Raw genomic sequence first — 16452 nt, 5'->3', positions numbered from 1 at the left:
CAAGCCCCGCCCCCCAGCCTGCCGTCACAGCGGCGGCCCCGCCCCCGCGGAGCCCGGATGAGGCAGGCTTCGGAGCCGGGGGACGCGGCGGGGGAGATGCTGCTGCCGTGACAGGGGATGCGCCCGGGTGAGTCTGGGCTCCGGGCCCGGTCTGAGTGCGGGGCGCGCGGAGCTGGCTCGGGAGGAGGGGCGCGGGCTCTTCGGCTCTGGTGATGAGTGTGTCAGTGGGGGGCTCCGGGAGCGCAGGGGCGGCGGCGGGCGGACGGAAGCCGGGAGGGGCGTTGGGGTGGGGGCTGTCGGGGAGCGGGGCTACCAGGGAGACGCCCTGTGGCGGGCACGGAAGCCGGGAGGGTCTGGGGATGTGTCTGAGGGTCGGAGGGCTCCGCAGGGGAACACGGCGGCCGGGGCAAAGCGGCGCCTTGAAGGAGAGGAGCCGCGCGGGCAGGGCTGGCCGGGGGCGTACGGAGGCCGGGTGGCTCCACGGAAGGGTCCGCGGTTTCCTGCTCCGCAAACCTCACCGGATTGGATGTAAATTGACAACGGGGCAGGTCCCGCCCCCTCCTGCCATTGGCCGGGGTCGGAGCCCTTACGGGTTGCGATTAGTGACGGTGTCGTCACTCACCGGCGGGGCCTGGGCAGGGATCACTGAACCCGGCACTGCCGGAGCCTCCCGCCGGAGCAGCGCGCAGCGGCCCTTGGCCCCCCGGGGCTGGTGGCACCGCGTCTCGGGCCATCCCCGCCTGCCCCGTGCGGGGTGCAGTGGCTGACTGGGGGATGTAGGGCGCGGTGACTGATGAGGTGTGTGGAAGTTGGGGGACGTGGGGCGCCCATGGGTGGGTGCGATGCTTGGTGGGGGACACAAGCTCGGGGGTTGTGGGACACAGGATCCCCATAGGTCGGTGTTATGGCTGGTGAGGGTGTGGGGGCATGGGATTCCTGTAGGGATACATTGACTGTTGGGATGTTTGGCGACTGGGGGCATGGGTCCCAATGTGAGGGTCCATTTATTGATGGGGGGGTGTGGAGGCTGGCGGCATGGGGTCCCAGTGGGGGTATATGGAGTGCAGGGTCCCCATGGCCTGACAGACGCAGTGAATAAAATGAGGTGCAGGGTCCACATGGATGGTGCAAGGGTTAGGAGAAGCAGGGGGATCATATTCACTAGAATATATAATCCTCTTTGCACGTGATTTCAGTATTCTGGGTAGCCGGCGTGATGCTGACTATGCCTGAGTGCTAAGTGTGGATAGAGACATGTTGCATTCAGCATTGTGTCAGCTAGTTGTAGGTAAAACCTGGTCCTAATAGATTTTCCCAACAGTTATCTTTTATGATGCTGAATGTTATTTGTCTCTGCTGCCAAGTCACCATTATGTCCACTAAACCAATGAGTAAAAACCCACTTTCAGCATGTTTACTTTTCTTGGTGAAGGCAAACTTTAGGGTCAAGGAGGCAGCTGGGTAATGGGGTTGGATAGTCTATATATCTATATATAATGTCCTTGGGAGCCAAAAAATCTTACCGTGTTATAGGTGAAACTGCATTATATCGAACTTGCTTTGATCTGCCGGAGTGCGCAGCCGTGCTCTCTCCCCCCCCCCCCCCCCCCCCCCGAGCACTGCTTTACTGCGTTATATCCGAATTTGTGTTATATCGGGTCGTGTTATATCGGGGTGGAGGTGTATATATATATTGGTTGCCAAAACTAGTTGTCTTATTGAGAATGCCCTGGAATCCATCCTCACTGGTGTGTTTGGAGAAAGGGAAAGGCCTGCAAAATGTTGGCTGTCAGATGGTGCTAGGATACACAAATATGCCCATGATGTCAAATGCACTTAGTCCAGTGAGTCATTAAAAATACTATTTCTATTACTGCAAGAAAAGGGCAGGTTTGGGAGTTAGCTCAGTCCATTCTTCGGGAGAGAATTTTTATCGGGAGGGGATGCCCTGAAAAGCTTAAACTAAGTATCACAAATCTCATGTCAGGTAGGTGAAGGTGGTTGGAACAGGCAACACCTTGCTGAAACCCTAAGGAAGGGTGCAACTTCACAGCTTTTATACATACACACCCACCCATATTCCAGCCACCATTCGTCTGCCTAAAATAGGGCTCTGGCAGTCTGTCTGTCTGTCACTGTTGTTCCTTAATCAGAGTTTGCTGGTGAGATTGTGTCTCCCCCTCCCCTCTGCTCGCTTGAGCATGCTGCCTCTGCAGTGCACATTGAACTCTGCTACTCAAGGAATCTTTGTGGTTTTATACGGATGAAAGTGATTTCTGTGCCCATCTCTGGGCAGAATGTTTTATATGTTGTAGTATTCACTTGTTGTGGTTAGAGTTGTTTCTCAAGTGATCAGTTAATGATACAAATTGGAGATCAGAAACTTTTCTTTAATTTAGGATAGCTTGTCCCTGTTCAGTTAAAAAATACAAAATTCCCCTTTTGATTTGTGTAGCTATGTACTTACGTTGCACTCACATCACTAAAATAGACTTGTTGCCTAGGATGTTTCTGATCTGAACATTTTAACTATATTATTAGTATGAACTATAGGATGGTCCAGCTTGGATAGAGTGAAAATTGTGCCTAACGTGTCCAGTTTATTTGATGGCAAACAGAGTCCTGAGTAGTCTGGAAAATTAGTTTCTGGTTATAGCAGAAAATCTTAATTGTTGCAAAAAGGGATGGCCTCTGGGCAGCCTTGTATACACAGTTACCTCTGTGTTTTCTATCTCTTGTAAATATTAACTGCATAAAGATTGACAGATAGAAGTGTGGAGCAGGAGTTCAACAGCCCTTTAGCCCCAATAAAACTCACATGTTTCTTGCTAGAAAACAATGAAGATCCCCAGGTGTATTTGCCATAACAAGCCATTGCCTCCAACTTCTCTAGGGGTGACTCTGGAAAAATTGCTCCTTGAATAACTTTCTGGGATTGACATCTTTCCCCATCTTTGACACCTGGGAGGTATCAGAGGAAGTTCTGGGTTGTCCACAGGGCACCAGACTTGGCCATGACCCTTCTGACTGCACGTCAGATGATTATTTCCACAGTGGTATCAAAACACTATTTGTCATACATTTTAACTTTTTAAGGCAATGCTTGTTCAACTGGGATAACTATATACCTGGTCCCAGGAAGAGGTCCTCTTAAACGTATCTGAAGAGTTTACCTTGGGAAGGGCAGATCTGGGGAGAGATCAGTCACAGAAATGAAATAATGGTTAAATAACAAACTTTCCCTTCTGAATCCTGAGCTCGTTCCCAGTCCAAGATATGTAGTGACCAGTTTAAAAAAAAAAAGGTCAGGGAGAGAGATGAATAAGACAGAAGAAGGTTCTCTTCCCTGGAATTAATCTAATGTTGGAATTACCACTTGGGATCCCCTTCCTGCAGAAGGATGCTGCTGTGGAGGATAGGAGGTCGAGCCTGTAGTGCTTTAATAAAGGGTTTGATGAGTGACCTGGTTGCCGTCAGTCTTTCTGCCCAGAAAGCTGCTGGAGAACATGTGGAGTAGGCGCTATCCCTTCTGAGACCAGTCTGGACCTGCATGTTTTGCTGATGCTGCACTCGATCCTCCTAGCTGGTCTTCTCACATCTAGCATGCCACAGTTTCATGGTTTTTCTTCTGGTTGGTTAGACTTCGGGGAAAACTCAGGAAGAATGATCTCCTGGCATGTGTGGAAGGAAGAATTTTCCTGGGTAGTGAATGAGTATAAAAGAACTACCTTATGCTCTTGGGATGCCCAGTAAGGCTCCTGTCTTTTAAGAGCAGATATTTTAGAGACTCTTCGAGCTGAAGGGATTGCAACTGGGAGTTATATCTTCAAGGATCGGAAATACAGGCACCTAGATGCCATTGTTTGAATATATGGTGTGAGAGCTTGTTACTCTGGTGCAGGTTCCAGGCCAAGCAGATAGGCCTGACTGTTGGTTTGGACAGATATCCTGCCACCACCCAGGGGATCCCTAATACCTGCTACAGACTTGGATCAGCCTGTGTTCATGACACTGTTTAGCTCTGAGATGTGAGATGCAGTGAGGGGAGGTCTTGGCTGTTCTCTAAGAAATCCAGCAGAACCGGGATGTTTGGTTTCCTGGGTCTTGACACTAGTAAGAGTTTTGTCCATATCCTGTGAGGTTCAAGAGGATAGAGAGTTTGGAGAGTATCTGTTACACTGGAAGAATATCCCACCTGTTGCTGCTCAATAGCCAATTGTCAGACCTGTGTAACCTGGTTTGGGATGCAAAAGCCGACTTGGGGACAGGGAGGGCACATAAGAGATGTGTCCATTTGTGAACCAGAGCATTTGTTCCCAGTGATGTCTGCTCTAGTGAACATGAGCTTAGTTTTTGCATTGTGACTGCATGAAGATGGGTCCACATGGGAGCAGTCTGGCCCCTTGGATATCAGCTGGAATACTTCTTTGTTCAGGAACCATTCTCAGGTATCTGTCAGCTGATGATTTTGCCAATGTCCCTTCTGTGTGAGTTGTCCTGATGAAGGCTAGGTGACCTCCAATCAGAAGAGAATCTACATTACTTTTTGTGTCCTCTTGCTAGTTTATGTATCCCATGGTCATCATGTGTGATTGAATCAAGATGTGCTCCTTCCTTAGCTGTCCTGGAAATCTTGAAGGGCCAGTCTGACCACTTTCATTTCTAAGGAGGAGATGCCCTGAACCCTCTAATCTTGACCATGATGGAGAAGGAGCTTGGCAGGTAGTTTTGTTTGGGGAGCAAAGCCTTGGGGATGTTGGACCTTCAAAGAGGAAGGGGCTCACTGCTGCCTCCAAGAAACTTTAAAAATTGGAATGTCAGTGGTTAGGCAAGGTGGGAGTCATGGAGTCTGCGCTGCTTGCACCACTGGAGGCAGAAAATCTGGGGTTTGGGTGGGGAAGGAGTAAGGCCAAGCCCTGGAGCCCAACTGACAAGTTTGAACTGCCTCCAGTATTTGCCAGGAGAAAGGTGCAGCCCAATGTCTTGGACCAGTGGTCTCCAACTTTTTACACACAAGATCACTTTTTGAATTTAAGTATAACCCAGGATCTACCCTGCCCCTTCCCCAAGGTCCCACCCCACTCACGCCATCCTCCGTTCTCTGTCACTTGCTCTCCCCGACCCTCACTCGCTTTCACCAGGCTGGGGCAGGGAGTTTGGCTGTGGTAGGGGGTGCAGGCTGGGGCCTGGGGCAGGAGGTTGGGGTGTAGGAGGGGGTGTGGGGTGCAAGGTCTGGGAGGGAGTTTGAGTGCAGGAAGGAGCTCTGGGCTGGGGCAGAGTGTTGGGGTGCAGGACAGGCTACAGGGTGCTGGCTCGGTGGGGGGTCAGGTCTGGGGCAGGGAACACAGGGTGCAAGAGGGGATATGGGGTGCTGGCTCTTGGAGGGGGCTCAGGGCTGGGGCAGGGACTTGGGGTGCAGGAGGGGGTATGGGTGCTGGTTCTGGGAGGGGACTCAGAGCTGGGGATTGGGGTACAGGCTCCTACCGGGCGGCACTTACCTTGGGCGGCTCCCAGGCAGCGGCACAGTGAGGCTAAGGGTATGTTTACACAGCCAACGTTTAAAGCTCTCCCGCGGCAGTGGTTTAATGTGGCTGTGTAGACGCAGCTCCAGCGCTGGGAGAGAGCTCTCCCTGTGCTGTAATAAAATCACCTCCGCGAGGGGAATAGCTACCAGCGCTATCTACACTGCTACTTACAGTGCTGAAACTTGCGTCGCTCAGGGGGGTGTCTTTTCACACCTCCGAGCAAAGAAAGTTTTAGCGCTGTAAGTGGCAGTGTAGACAAGACCTAAGGCAGGCTCCCTGCCTGCCCCGCCCCACATCGCTCCTGGAAGGGGCCAACGCCCTCCCCGGGCACATGGCTCTGCAGGCACTGCAGCTCCCATTGGCCACATTCTCTGTTTCTGGCCAATGGGAACTGCGGGCAGGAGCAGCTTGTGGAGACCCTGCCCCCCCCCGGGCTGTGGGGCATGCTTCCGGGAGCAGCGTGAGGCTGGGGCAGGCAGGGAGCCTGCTTTAGCAGTAGCCCTGCTACACGGCCGGACTTTTAGCAGCCAGAGATCGCGATCAACTGGGAGAGTCTCCAGGATCGACCATTCGATCGCAATCAACTGGTTGGTGACCACTGGCTTGGACTGATGGCGAGACAAAGCTCCAAACTGGACTACTTTCTCTCCATCATTGCAACAAGGGTTTGAGGGGCAGCTGTCTTATTGTTTGGACAACTTGTGCTAAATGCTTGCAGCTGGAGAGTGCCTCATTGCTGTGTCAATGGAAAGCAATGTGTGGTATCAGTGAGACAGAAAGTGTGTCCTCAGCTTCTGCCAGCCAGAAATGGACTGTGTTATAAACCTGAATTCTGATCCCATTGAGCAGCCCAGTGCCTGCTGGACTAGCTCATTTGAAGATGCTGGATTTAATCTGGTGAGCTGGAGTAGCCACTCTTACCTGTGTTTGTCTCTGTGTGCAGGGAACTGAATCCAGTTCTGATCTGATTGGACACAGGAAGTGTTGCTGGAATCACGGTTCACTGTTGATGTGCACACCCTCAAAATTCAGGTTTCACACTTGGGTGCTTAAAGGTAGGTTCCAAAACAAATGATCTGTGAAAATCAGGTCACTTTAATTTGGTGACAACATATGGATTTTTAGGGGCCTAAATTAAGGCACCCAAGTTTCAGAAAGGTTGGTTTCTAATAAATACAACAGGGTTGCATCATGTAATTGATGGGAAGATCTGATGCTGGAGTTTGGATGGCTTTCATTCTCCCTGTGGAAAAATCAGAGGAAACTTTGCAGCTCTGAGGATACATTAACTCTGGAGGGCTGCCCTAACTTGCATCGCTTATGAAATGTGCGCTGCGCTATTAATACCTGAGCGCATATACACTTCATATGTGGCATCAACAGACACTGATTTTCATACATATAAGTAACTTATTTTGAAATGACTCTTCCAGCAGAACCCAATTCACTGTGCAGCCTTTTCTCATGAATTGAGGTGGCTGTGTGGGCTGAACATTATGAGCTATTAAATATATATTTGTAAAAGGCAATTTCCCTTTATTACAGTCATTCCCTTGACATTGGTGTGTGACAGGAATAGGCACACTGATAACAGGTTCTTTACCAAAGTGCAGTATTTTGGGATTTATTTATTTTTTAAACTGCCACACTTGTTTCCTGGCCTGTTAGCTAAATGGGAACTTCTCCAGAACTTAAAATTCATCCATTGAAAACAGCTGCTAATTTATGTGCATCTTTGCACCTGTTTAAAGGAGACCGATTTCTTCTTACTCCCATTACATTTTACCTCTTGCCACTACTTTTTAAAATTGTATTTAGGAATCATTCTGCAAACTTTCTTCACCTTAATTCTCTACCCCGGCATGTTCAGTTCAGACATCTGGTGGTTGGTAGTAGGGGAAGAAAGCTTTCGTTAGCAAGTGAGTTCATTGATTGGACAGAGACAGTTCTCTAAGGCCACAATCTGCAGTCTTTACTCAGGTAAAGGCCTGAGTGAGGCTTGCGGGATTTGGACTTACAACTGTAGGCTTACTGAGTAGGCTGGAGCACATCTCAATAGATGTCTCTTGGATGCCCTTCTTTCCATTCACAGTTGAGGGGACCACCTCTCCTCCCATTCCTGATCACTTAACATGCCCATGGCAGTTGCTTCCATAGTGAAGTGACATTAGGGAAGTGTTTAGCGTATTTTTGGTGTCATTAGTGCGATAAGTATTTTGCCCAATTTTTGTTAAAATCAATCAGCCTGGTTACCCTGACTCATCTTATCCTCTCTCTTGCCCATGGTTCTCTGCTGTCTGGTACCTTTCCCTGATGCTTGGTTCTCTTCTCCCCTGGGCATACCGGCCTTGTTCCTATCTCCTACTGGTCCCTAGCAGCTGCAGTTTCACTGATGGCTCCAGTCCCTGAAGGTGGCTCCTTCTCATCCACCTATGTAGCAGTGGGCCCCAGGGGAGACAGCTAGGCTGGCTGATGATTCCAATTGCCTTTGGCTCTTCCTTCCACTTAAGAGCCTAGATGCTTATAGAAGCCATTGGAGACAATGAAAGCCAACAACATGTGATCTCTCAGCACGCTGCAGATTCCCAGGGTTCCCCTACGCTGTGGCTGGGAGCAAACCTCCAGCCTGGGTACACAGGCATGCACTAGTTCCAGATGAGCTAGCATGCTAAACATAGAAGCGTTGATGCTATGGCGCAGGCAGCGGCATGGGCTAGCCATCTGAGTTCGGACCCAGGGGGTTGCGTGGGCTTGTACTGGGGGTGGGATGAGGGAGGGATAAGCCTGAGCCGCAACATCCACACTGCTACTTTTAGAGCACTAGCTCATGCAGAGCTAGTGCATGTCTGTCTACCTGGGCAGGGAGGCATCATTCCAGCTGAAGGTTATAGAGACCCCCAGGAGCCCACAGGCCAGAGTTTGGGAAACACCAGCATTAGCAGTAATTGTGAGGAAGTGCTGATTAGTGTCTGTTCAGCAAACTCTGCTGACAACAAAGCCAGTTGTAAGAAGCGGATTATTCATCATTCCTGCATGGGCTGCTGTCTCCCTGGACATTTCTGCAGAAGTGCAGCAATATTTGAATAGTTGCTTTATACAGATTTCATGTCAACTAGTTGATAGATCAGCTGTCTTTTAAATAATTATTTTTTCTTTATTTGGTGGCTCTTCTGGTGGCCATCAAACCTACCTCTCAGCTTACCTGGTGGTTTGATTTGCTGCTTAGTGGTCCTAGTGTGATGTGTGGGTGTCACAAATTGCACCAGATATGCTAGTCAGGAGTAACAGAGCAACACAAGAGGATTTCCTAGGGCTATAGCTTGACTTTCAAGCATCTCTTTCCCTTCTGAGGTGTGGCTAGACAAGCTATCCTCACCTGCCCGTGTACCCCAAGAGGGCCTGTTCAGTAGCGGTTAATGGGAATTTTCAATTCCAAATGAAATTGACAAGCTAATCAGGTCATGGGAGGTGGAGAGAACTGTGCTGGGAGTGTGACAGCTAAGCACAGAAAAGAGCTGATTCAACATGAAAATCTGGAGCTGGGAGTTCCCAAATTGCTTGGGAAACCAGGCTGCATTTGGACTGGGGAATGGGGTTGTGGGACACCGTATAGGAGTCTTAGTCCAGGAGCAGCTTGCTGCCAGGGCCAGTGGTTTGTTGGATTGGGGTGTAACTAGTAGGCAGAAATTGTACTGGGGCAAAAAAGGGTCAGAAAGGGATGGTTGTTTTCAGTGTTTGGTGCATTGATGATCTACTGTGGCTACGTACGTAGACGTTCTGAACTGATAGTACTTATTAACCACACTCATCATATCATTGGCTCAGTCGTAATTAAGCAGTATATTCCTGGAGCTCACACACATGTCAGGTCTGCCATCTATATGAGCCTCTGGCCTTGGTTTGAGCCTTGACTATAACAAAGGCCTTTTCTTCGCTGCTAAAAAAAGGTGTGGTTTTTTTACCTTGGGGTTTTACCATCCATGAGCTGTCCCCGAGATAAAAACACAGGGAATACGAGATGCTTTAGTTTTACCGTGAGGTAAACTTGACGAAGTCTTGCACAATATCTCCACCTGGGTTAACCTTGGTGAGTTTACCTTGTAGATCGCTGTGCCGGTAGAGCTGTACTGGTATACTACGCTGGCAAAGCACACCTAATGTGGATGCAGCTTATACTGGCAAAACTAATCACTTTAACCGACATAGCTTATTCTACCACCCCTGAGTGAAATAAGCGATTCAGGGCTGGCAAAAGGACACTCCTGACCAATATGCCAGCAGAAATACGTAGTGTAGATCTGGCATCATTGTAGTTTTAACAAGGCCTGTGTGTATCGTTTACACCAGTGACATATACTGTACCGGAGGTTCTGGGAGGGCAGTGCATAAACTTCCCCTATTTTCATTCCCCAGCATCACTAAACTCCATTGGTTGTGTCTATGGAGTCTTTTGTCTGCTTAGTGTTGGAAACCATGCCAGCTCAATCTAATCTCTGTGACTTCACAGTAAACAGTTCAATATTGGCTGCATGGCAAACTGCGTTCTCCTCTCTCCAGTCATTTTGCAGCATCCCTTTCCCAAGTGCCGGATTAAATGCCCAGTCAGGAAGTGGAAACAAACCACTTCTTATTAGGGAAGCAGAGGGAGAGCAGCGTTGTTACCACCAACTGGAGCTCTGGGTTGGCTCAACAGATCGGCACTAACCCCCTTGGCTTCTTCGGAGACAGTTTTCCAGAGAGATGGACAGAAACTAGCAGGGAGGAGCGTATCTTTTTATAGTCTCTGTCCTGGGATGTGTGCTCCCCCACACCCCAGCCTGGCTGCTTTCAATGGGTCTGGCCCTCAAGGATTCCAGGGATGTGGATCTAGTTTGTTCTCAAAGGTCTATACTTTTGTGGGGCTTTTGTTTCCTATGCCTGCAGGTCTGGTTCTGAGTGAGCCTTTTATCTTTCTCTTTGAAGGTGCTTTGGCACGTGCCATTTGGGAGCTGGCAGAGGTAGATTCAATGCTGTGCTTCACTTAATTTGAGATTCTCTTATGGTGAAACGTGAACGCCTGGAAAGGAGGAATCGTTAAATCTCTTATCACACATCAAGCTACAATTGCTAATGGAGCATGCCTTGGCAATTGTAACTTGATGTGTGATAAGAGACTTCTTGCATCAGCTCGCTCCTAACTGGTTTCAGATACATAATGTCTGGGCTTATATTCTTGTGCTGCCAGGACTGCAAGTTACGTGTGCCACAGCTAGATACCAGTTTGTCATAGACCAGCACCTCCCTCACTGGGAGGCTCCAGGGAGATGCATCAGGCTAGGAGACCATGGCTTCCACTGTGCTTCATTTGAATAGCTTAAAGGCTTTTATATTGTGATCTTTTCCAGGTTGGATTTAGTTAGGTTCTGCAGACTGCCTGGCCCAAACTTAAAGAGCAGGATTGGTTAGCATTGGTGGAGAAAGGGCCAATTATGCTGACGCAGCAGCTTTGGGACAGCGGTGTCCTTTCTGTTAGAGCCCATATGCTGCTGTTGTAAGAAGCATAAGATATTTGTTGTGGTTCACCAGAGAATATTAAGTGCAAAAATAGTATTTCAGTAAAGGATATAGGTGCACTTACTAAAGCGACAGTGGAAGTGGGCAGCCTTCCAATCTGTGTATGAAAATGCTTCCAGCTCCCATTTCAAGATAAAAAAAAAGCAATAATAAATCGACCAGAGAAATGTAATCTGTATCTCAAACGGTTTAATAACTAACTAAAAAAAAAAAAAATTAATGTGGATGTGTTAGCTCTTGCCAGCTGTTTGCTTCCTGGTCATATCCTGAGAACTATGATAGGGAAGCAATCAAGAATCCAACAGGCTAAAGTTAGTTATTGCACAGTCTGTAGTTAGTATTCCTGCCTGTGGCCACAGCAGGTACTGCCAATACAAGAAAGTGAAGGATGAGAGCCCTTTTTACCAGTGTTTGTGTGGAAGCGGTAGATGGCCTGATTCATGACTCAAAAAGCACTAGCTTTCTGAACTGGAGAGCATCTTTAGTGCAGGAAGGGAATGACTCTCTAGCAACATCCTGGGATCTCTGGGAAATCTAAGTTTCAAGAAGATCAGGAATCTGGCAGCCAGAATGGATGATGATGTGGTGTTTGTTTATCCCAAAGGCCCTTTGCTTCTTGCCATGTGTTATCTTGGTCAAGTGTGCATCTGATCCATCAGGTTACCAGCTGGCAATAGGGACACCTTAAAGAGTGGGGGAGCAAGCCAGGCGTTCTTGGACAGATTTTAGAGAAGGGAAGTCTGTCATCGCCCTGGATGGTAGCGTCAGGCTGCTCTCCAGGATGTCTAGGGAGATCTAGATAACAGAAGGCCATGTCTCTTAGGCTATGGTGGCAGAGCTTAGCCATGCTGACTGTTTACCTGTGGGATTCAGGTGGGTTTGAACTTGGCACAGCTAAGCCATGCCTCCACTGTAGCTACGTGTGTGACTGCAGCTACGTTGCTATTTATACTTGCACAAGCTCAGTGAGAACTACTGGGAGTATGTATACGCAAGCTGGAAATCACGTCCTTAGTGCACAGTGAGATGTAGCCTTGCTTTGCCTCTCCTCCGTGTTTCATTTTCTGGCTTTTGGAATAATTTGGTGGATAGAAGTGGTGGGTGGGAGGGAAGCCAGTGAGATTCTAGCATGGAGGTAGCCTAGGAGAAGCTATTTAACACATACAGAAATAACCTGTTTCATGGGTATTAAATACACTGGTTAGTTTTATTTTCCACAAGAAATGATAATCTGGCTTTAGATGGGAGGATGAGGAGTGGTTCAAATCAGGGAGGCTACAGGAATGACAGATGTTACATACATCCTCACCTTGGCTGAGTCATGCCTGCGTCTGACAGATGCTTGGGGGGGGTCTGACTTTCTCACATACTGTGGCCACATTTGTATAGTTTATCCTGCCCGGGAAGCATCACTGACTTGAATTGACATGTGAGGGTGGATTCTGTGCTCACAGAAAGTTGGCATTGCATTCTAAATCCCGTGTTGTGTTCCATGCTCAGTGTTGTTTCAGGTTGGTATTAAGTTCGAGCACTAACAGGAGCACTGGGTCACACGTTAGAGGGCTAGGGAAGAGTTTTAAAGGTACTCTGTTATGCAGTGAGCTGTGCTGTTCTGGTGACTTCGTTGAAGAGCAGCTTCACAGGGATTCATTTTAGTAGTGCTGTCACACACCGACCATTAGGAGACAGTATTCCCAGGCTCTTCACAGCACCAAACCTCACTCAGGCTGTGCAGTGGGTTCACCATTTGACTCTGAAACATTCTAAGTTATATGTCCTATTACTAACCCTCTCAGAGGCAGGGGGCCAATGCAAAGAGAAGTATCTTCAGATAACTTCTACACATAGATCATGAGCTGGTAGCTTTTAACATGGTCACAACTGTTAAAACTAGCACAGTTGTCTCAGTCTGAGATTCCCCCCTACTAGCTGTTCAGTCCTGTTCACTTGTATAATATGGGCTTGGAAGGAACTAGCACATTTTCAAAATGGTGCTTGATTTAGAAATATTTTCAATTGTGGAGTTTTGGCCAGTTATTTGGGTTCTTCCAGGGGCAGCCAATGAATGCTGAGCTGGGGTGCTGCCCTGTGTATTCATACAGTGAATCCTGCTTTGATGTCCCAGTTCCGGATTATCCTCTTTAGGGAAAAGCCCTGGGAGAAGCCAGTGCATTGTCTCCGCTGTACTCTGAAAACCTCAGTGTTACGTGTTCTAAAGGCTTGATACTGCAAACGCTCCATGTGCAAAACTCCTGTTGAAGTCCATGAATAAGGGCTTGCCATAGTGGGCTCTGAATTCCCCTGTATAACTGCTAAGGCCAGGAATTAACCATAAAAAAAAAAAATGGAGATTTCCCATCTCCTAGAACTGGAAGGGACCTTGAAAGGTCATCAAGTCCAGCCCCCTGCCTTCACTAGCAGGACCAAATACTGATTTTGCCCCAGATTCCCAAGTGGCCCCCTCAAGGATTGAACTCACAACCCTGGGTTTAGCAGGCCAATGCTCAAACCACTGAGCTATCCCTCCCCCCCCATAGATAGAGCAGAGCACTGATTGTTTGTTAACTTAAGTTATCATGATTGCACTGGCATATATATGCCTTACAACAAACTAGCCTCTTCTTATTATTTGTGTATCATGCTAGTACCTATAAGACACTGTACAAATACATAGTAAGATCTTCCCCGCTTTGAAAAGCGTACACTCTAAATAGACAAGAAAAAGGGTGGGAGAGGCGAAGGGACTGGCCCAAGGTCACGCAGCAGTAGGTCAGTAACAGAGCTGGGACTAGAAACCAGGTTTTCTAACTTTCAATCTCTCTGCGGAACTCTCCTGCTATTTGTAGGTGGTAGTTTTTTTGTTTTTGTTTAAAACCATCTAATAGTTAAATGTCAAATGAAGGAAGGCACAAGTTATGCCTAACTTATGAAAATCGATTCTCTGTTCAAATGTAGAATCAATAAAAGCCATCTACAAACCAGCCCCAGGAGTTATAAATTGTAGTTAGGTTTCTGTCGGAGCTGAACCAGATCTACCTCGTTGGGATATAAGTGAAGTCCCCCAAGCTTTTCGGCTTCTTTTCGTGCCATCTGGAATTGGAAAAATGGGTAGTTAACAAATGACAGTTCTTAGGCATTTCAAAAGCCTTATAAGCAACCCTAAAAATGCAGAGCTTTTCCCCCTATCACTCTGTGATGGGAAGCTGTGAGATGGTGGTGTGCCAACCACAGCAACCTCTGAAACAAACAATAATAATTATAATACTTGGCAGTGGTGAGCAGTTCACTTCTGGGTGAAATTCAGGAATGAAACCAAGAAAGAGCTCTTCAGTGGGCTCAGAATAGCCTTCTACCACTGAGCCGCAATACGGCCTGGGGACGCAGAACACCCTGTATCAGACCCACCGCCAAATGTCATGGGTCTAGGTTCGTTTCTTCTCTGAGCCTTCCCACCCAAGGGTCCTGCAAGGATATAGGCTGAGTCAGCCTCCCATCATGCCTTGAAGCAAGTTCATCCCAGATACTGCGGTCTCTCTAGATAGTAAGGTAACTTGGCCATGTGCTGCGTATGCCTCTGAAGGCTGGGGTATTCTGGGGAAAGAGGGTGTGTGTGTGTGCGTGTGTGTGTGTGTAAATACACGTTATACAGTAAAATTGTGAAGCCTTTTCGTGAGAGGAAATAATCCACCCGACCTTCACCCACAGCACAATCTACAAAGCCATAAAAGCTTCAAGGTCTCTGCTAGCCTCTCTGGTGTTCCATTCCCGACCCCTGCAATTGGCAGGGATGACTCAGGTGTTTGTTCCCAAGGGTGTAGCTCATTTGAATGGGCAGGGAGGAGTCTTTGGATGGAGGTATTTCTACAAGATGCCTCGTCCAAGCTCTCCACCGTGTCCAAACTGGAATCTCCTGGCATGTCACTTGTTGGCTGTTTAGTAGATTAACTACTTTGGAGCTGCAGAGGCTGAGCGTTGTATCTGGGGGTGGGGAAAGTGTTTGCTCTTGATCTCAAGCATGTCATGTGTGCCAGGCTGCAGCGATGGGTTCCCTAGAGCTACAGGTCAGAACATGTGCTCGGTTCTGTTAACAAACATGGTTCACTGATAAGGCTTTGAGCAGAGTTGGACTGAATTCAAGTAGGTTGCACTTATGTGGCCTTAATGATGTTGAGTCAAGGGGACTGCAGGTGTATAAGTGAGGCCATTGCATGGAAGCTTAACCTTTGTACCTTCACAATGATAAATTGCCTTGGTCAGAGGTATAACAGGTATAACCAGTGCAAGGAAATGTACTGTAGAACTGGGACATATTCCCTGTTTGTTTATTTTCGCAGACTTAAAAATAGCTGTGAAAATAAATTCACAGCCAGTGTTTTCTTCTGAGCACTCCTGTGCTGCTACTGCTCCAGAGCTGTCTAGTACGCATGAAGTGTGTTCACACTGCTCTGCCAGCCAAAGGCAACTACCGCAGCTCCCCTCCCCCCCGCCAAACTAAATGAATATTCAACTAGCGCTGTCCTGTGAAAATTAACAGGCAAAAATCTGCTGCTGCTGCTATGGTGCTGATAGGAATTCCAGTGAAGCTGCATGGGATCCACATGTAAGCTCATCCTCCGTCTGTTGAAATGTGGACAACAAAATGCTACTTAGACCGGAAGCTCTTTGGGGGTTGGACCGGATTTTTGGTCTGTGTCGGTCCGGCACCTAGCACTGGGGCCCTGGCAAAGCAGATAAATAGTGATAAACTCATGATTTGAAAACAAGGTGCATTTGAAGTGACTCTAGGGGCAGGGGGAGAGGAGTTTTTGAGGTGCTTAATACCCTTTGAATGAATTTGGTCTCTTGACATGAATGGTAGCAGCTATAGGCTGGGCTGGAGAGATACAGTGGCAGTTTTCCTTTGCATTATTTATGGATTAAGTATTGCTGTCTTAAGGTGCTCATGGGTTTTTTTTCCCTTTACTGAATGCAGTGCAGTTGTGTTGTTCCACATTTACTGAGCATGGCCAGGCCTCTAAAATGTGGGTCACAGAGATGTAGGAGATGTCAATTTGGCGAGTCTAGGCCTGGAGGGATGGAAATGGGCATTGATGCTTGTTAGAGCCCCAAATGACAAGCTGTGTATGGCTGATTGAGCTGACAGGAGCAGCGTGCTATGAGGATTGTTTAAAGCGGGGGTTCTCGCAACAATTTTTTTTGGTGGCCTCAGAGTGGGGCCACCATCACTTGCTGGTGGCTGCTCCGACAATTTTTCCTAAAATACTTAATTAACTTTAGGAAAAACGTATAAATATCCACATAGACACGTTCAAATCATTGTAATTTATTGATGTAGGATTTTTTTTCCAGACTCAATAATAAAAATAATGTATAG

At 47.9% G+C, this 16452-nt stretch overlaps 1 protein-coding gene across 7 annotated transcripts in view; it reads left to right on the top strand.

The window, feature by feature from the left end:
* Positions 1-40: 40 nt before the first annotated feature.
* The window catches only part of NDEL1 (nudE neurodevelopment protein 1 like 1), a 44790-nt gene continuing 28378 nt past the window's right edge, over positions 41-16452 (top strand). For 4 of the 7 annotated variants that reach the window (XR_008446943.1, XM_054047421.1, XM_054047422.1 and 1 more), the window contains exon 1: positions 41-127. The gene's annotated coding sequence lies outside the window, so the exon portion shown is untranslated. Of the gene's footprint in view, positions 128-631; positions 799-6468; positions 6581-16452 lie in introns of those variants that run through there. The other 3 variants (XM_054047418.1, XM_054047419.1, XM_054047420.1) reach the window with 3 other exon arrangements.

The sequence above is a fragment of the Malaclemys terrapin genome, chromosome 13 (assembly GCF_027887155.1).
Source record: "Malaclemys terrapin pileata isolate rMalTer1 chromosome 13, rMalTer1.hap1, whole genome shotgun sequence".
In the NCBI taxonomy this organism is placed as follows: domain Eukaryota; kingdom Metazoa; phylum Chordata; order Testudines; family Emydidae; genus Malaclemys; species Malaclemys terrapin.
The sequence above is the reverse complement of the archived record's forward strand: the minus strand, read 5'-3'. Positions and strand labels throughout refer to the sequence as shown.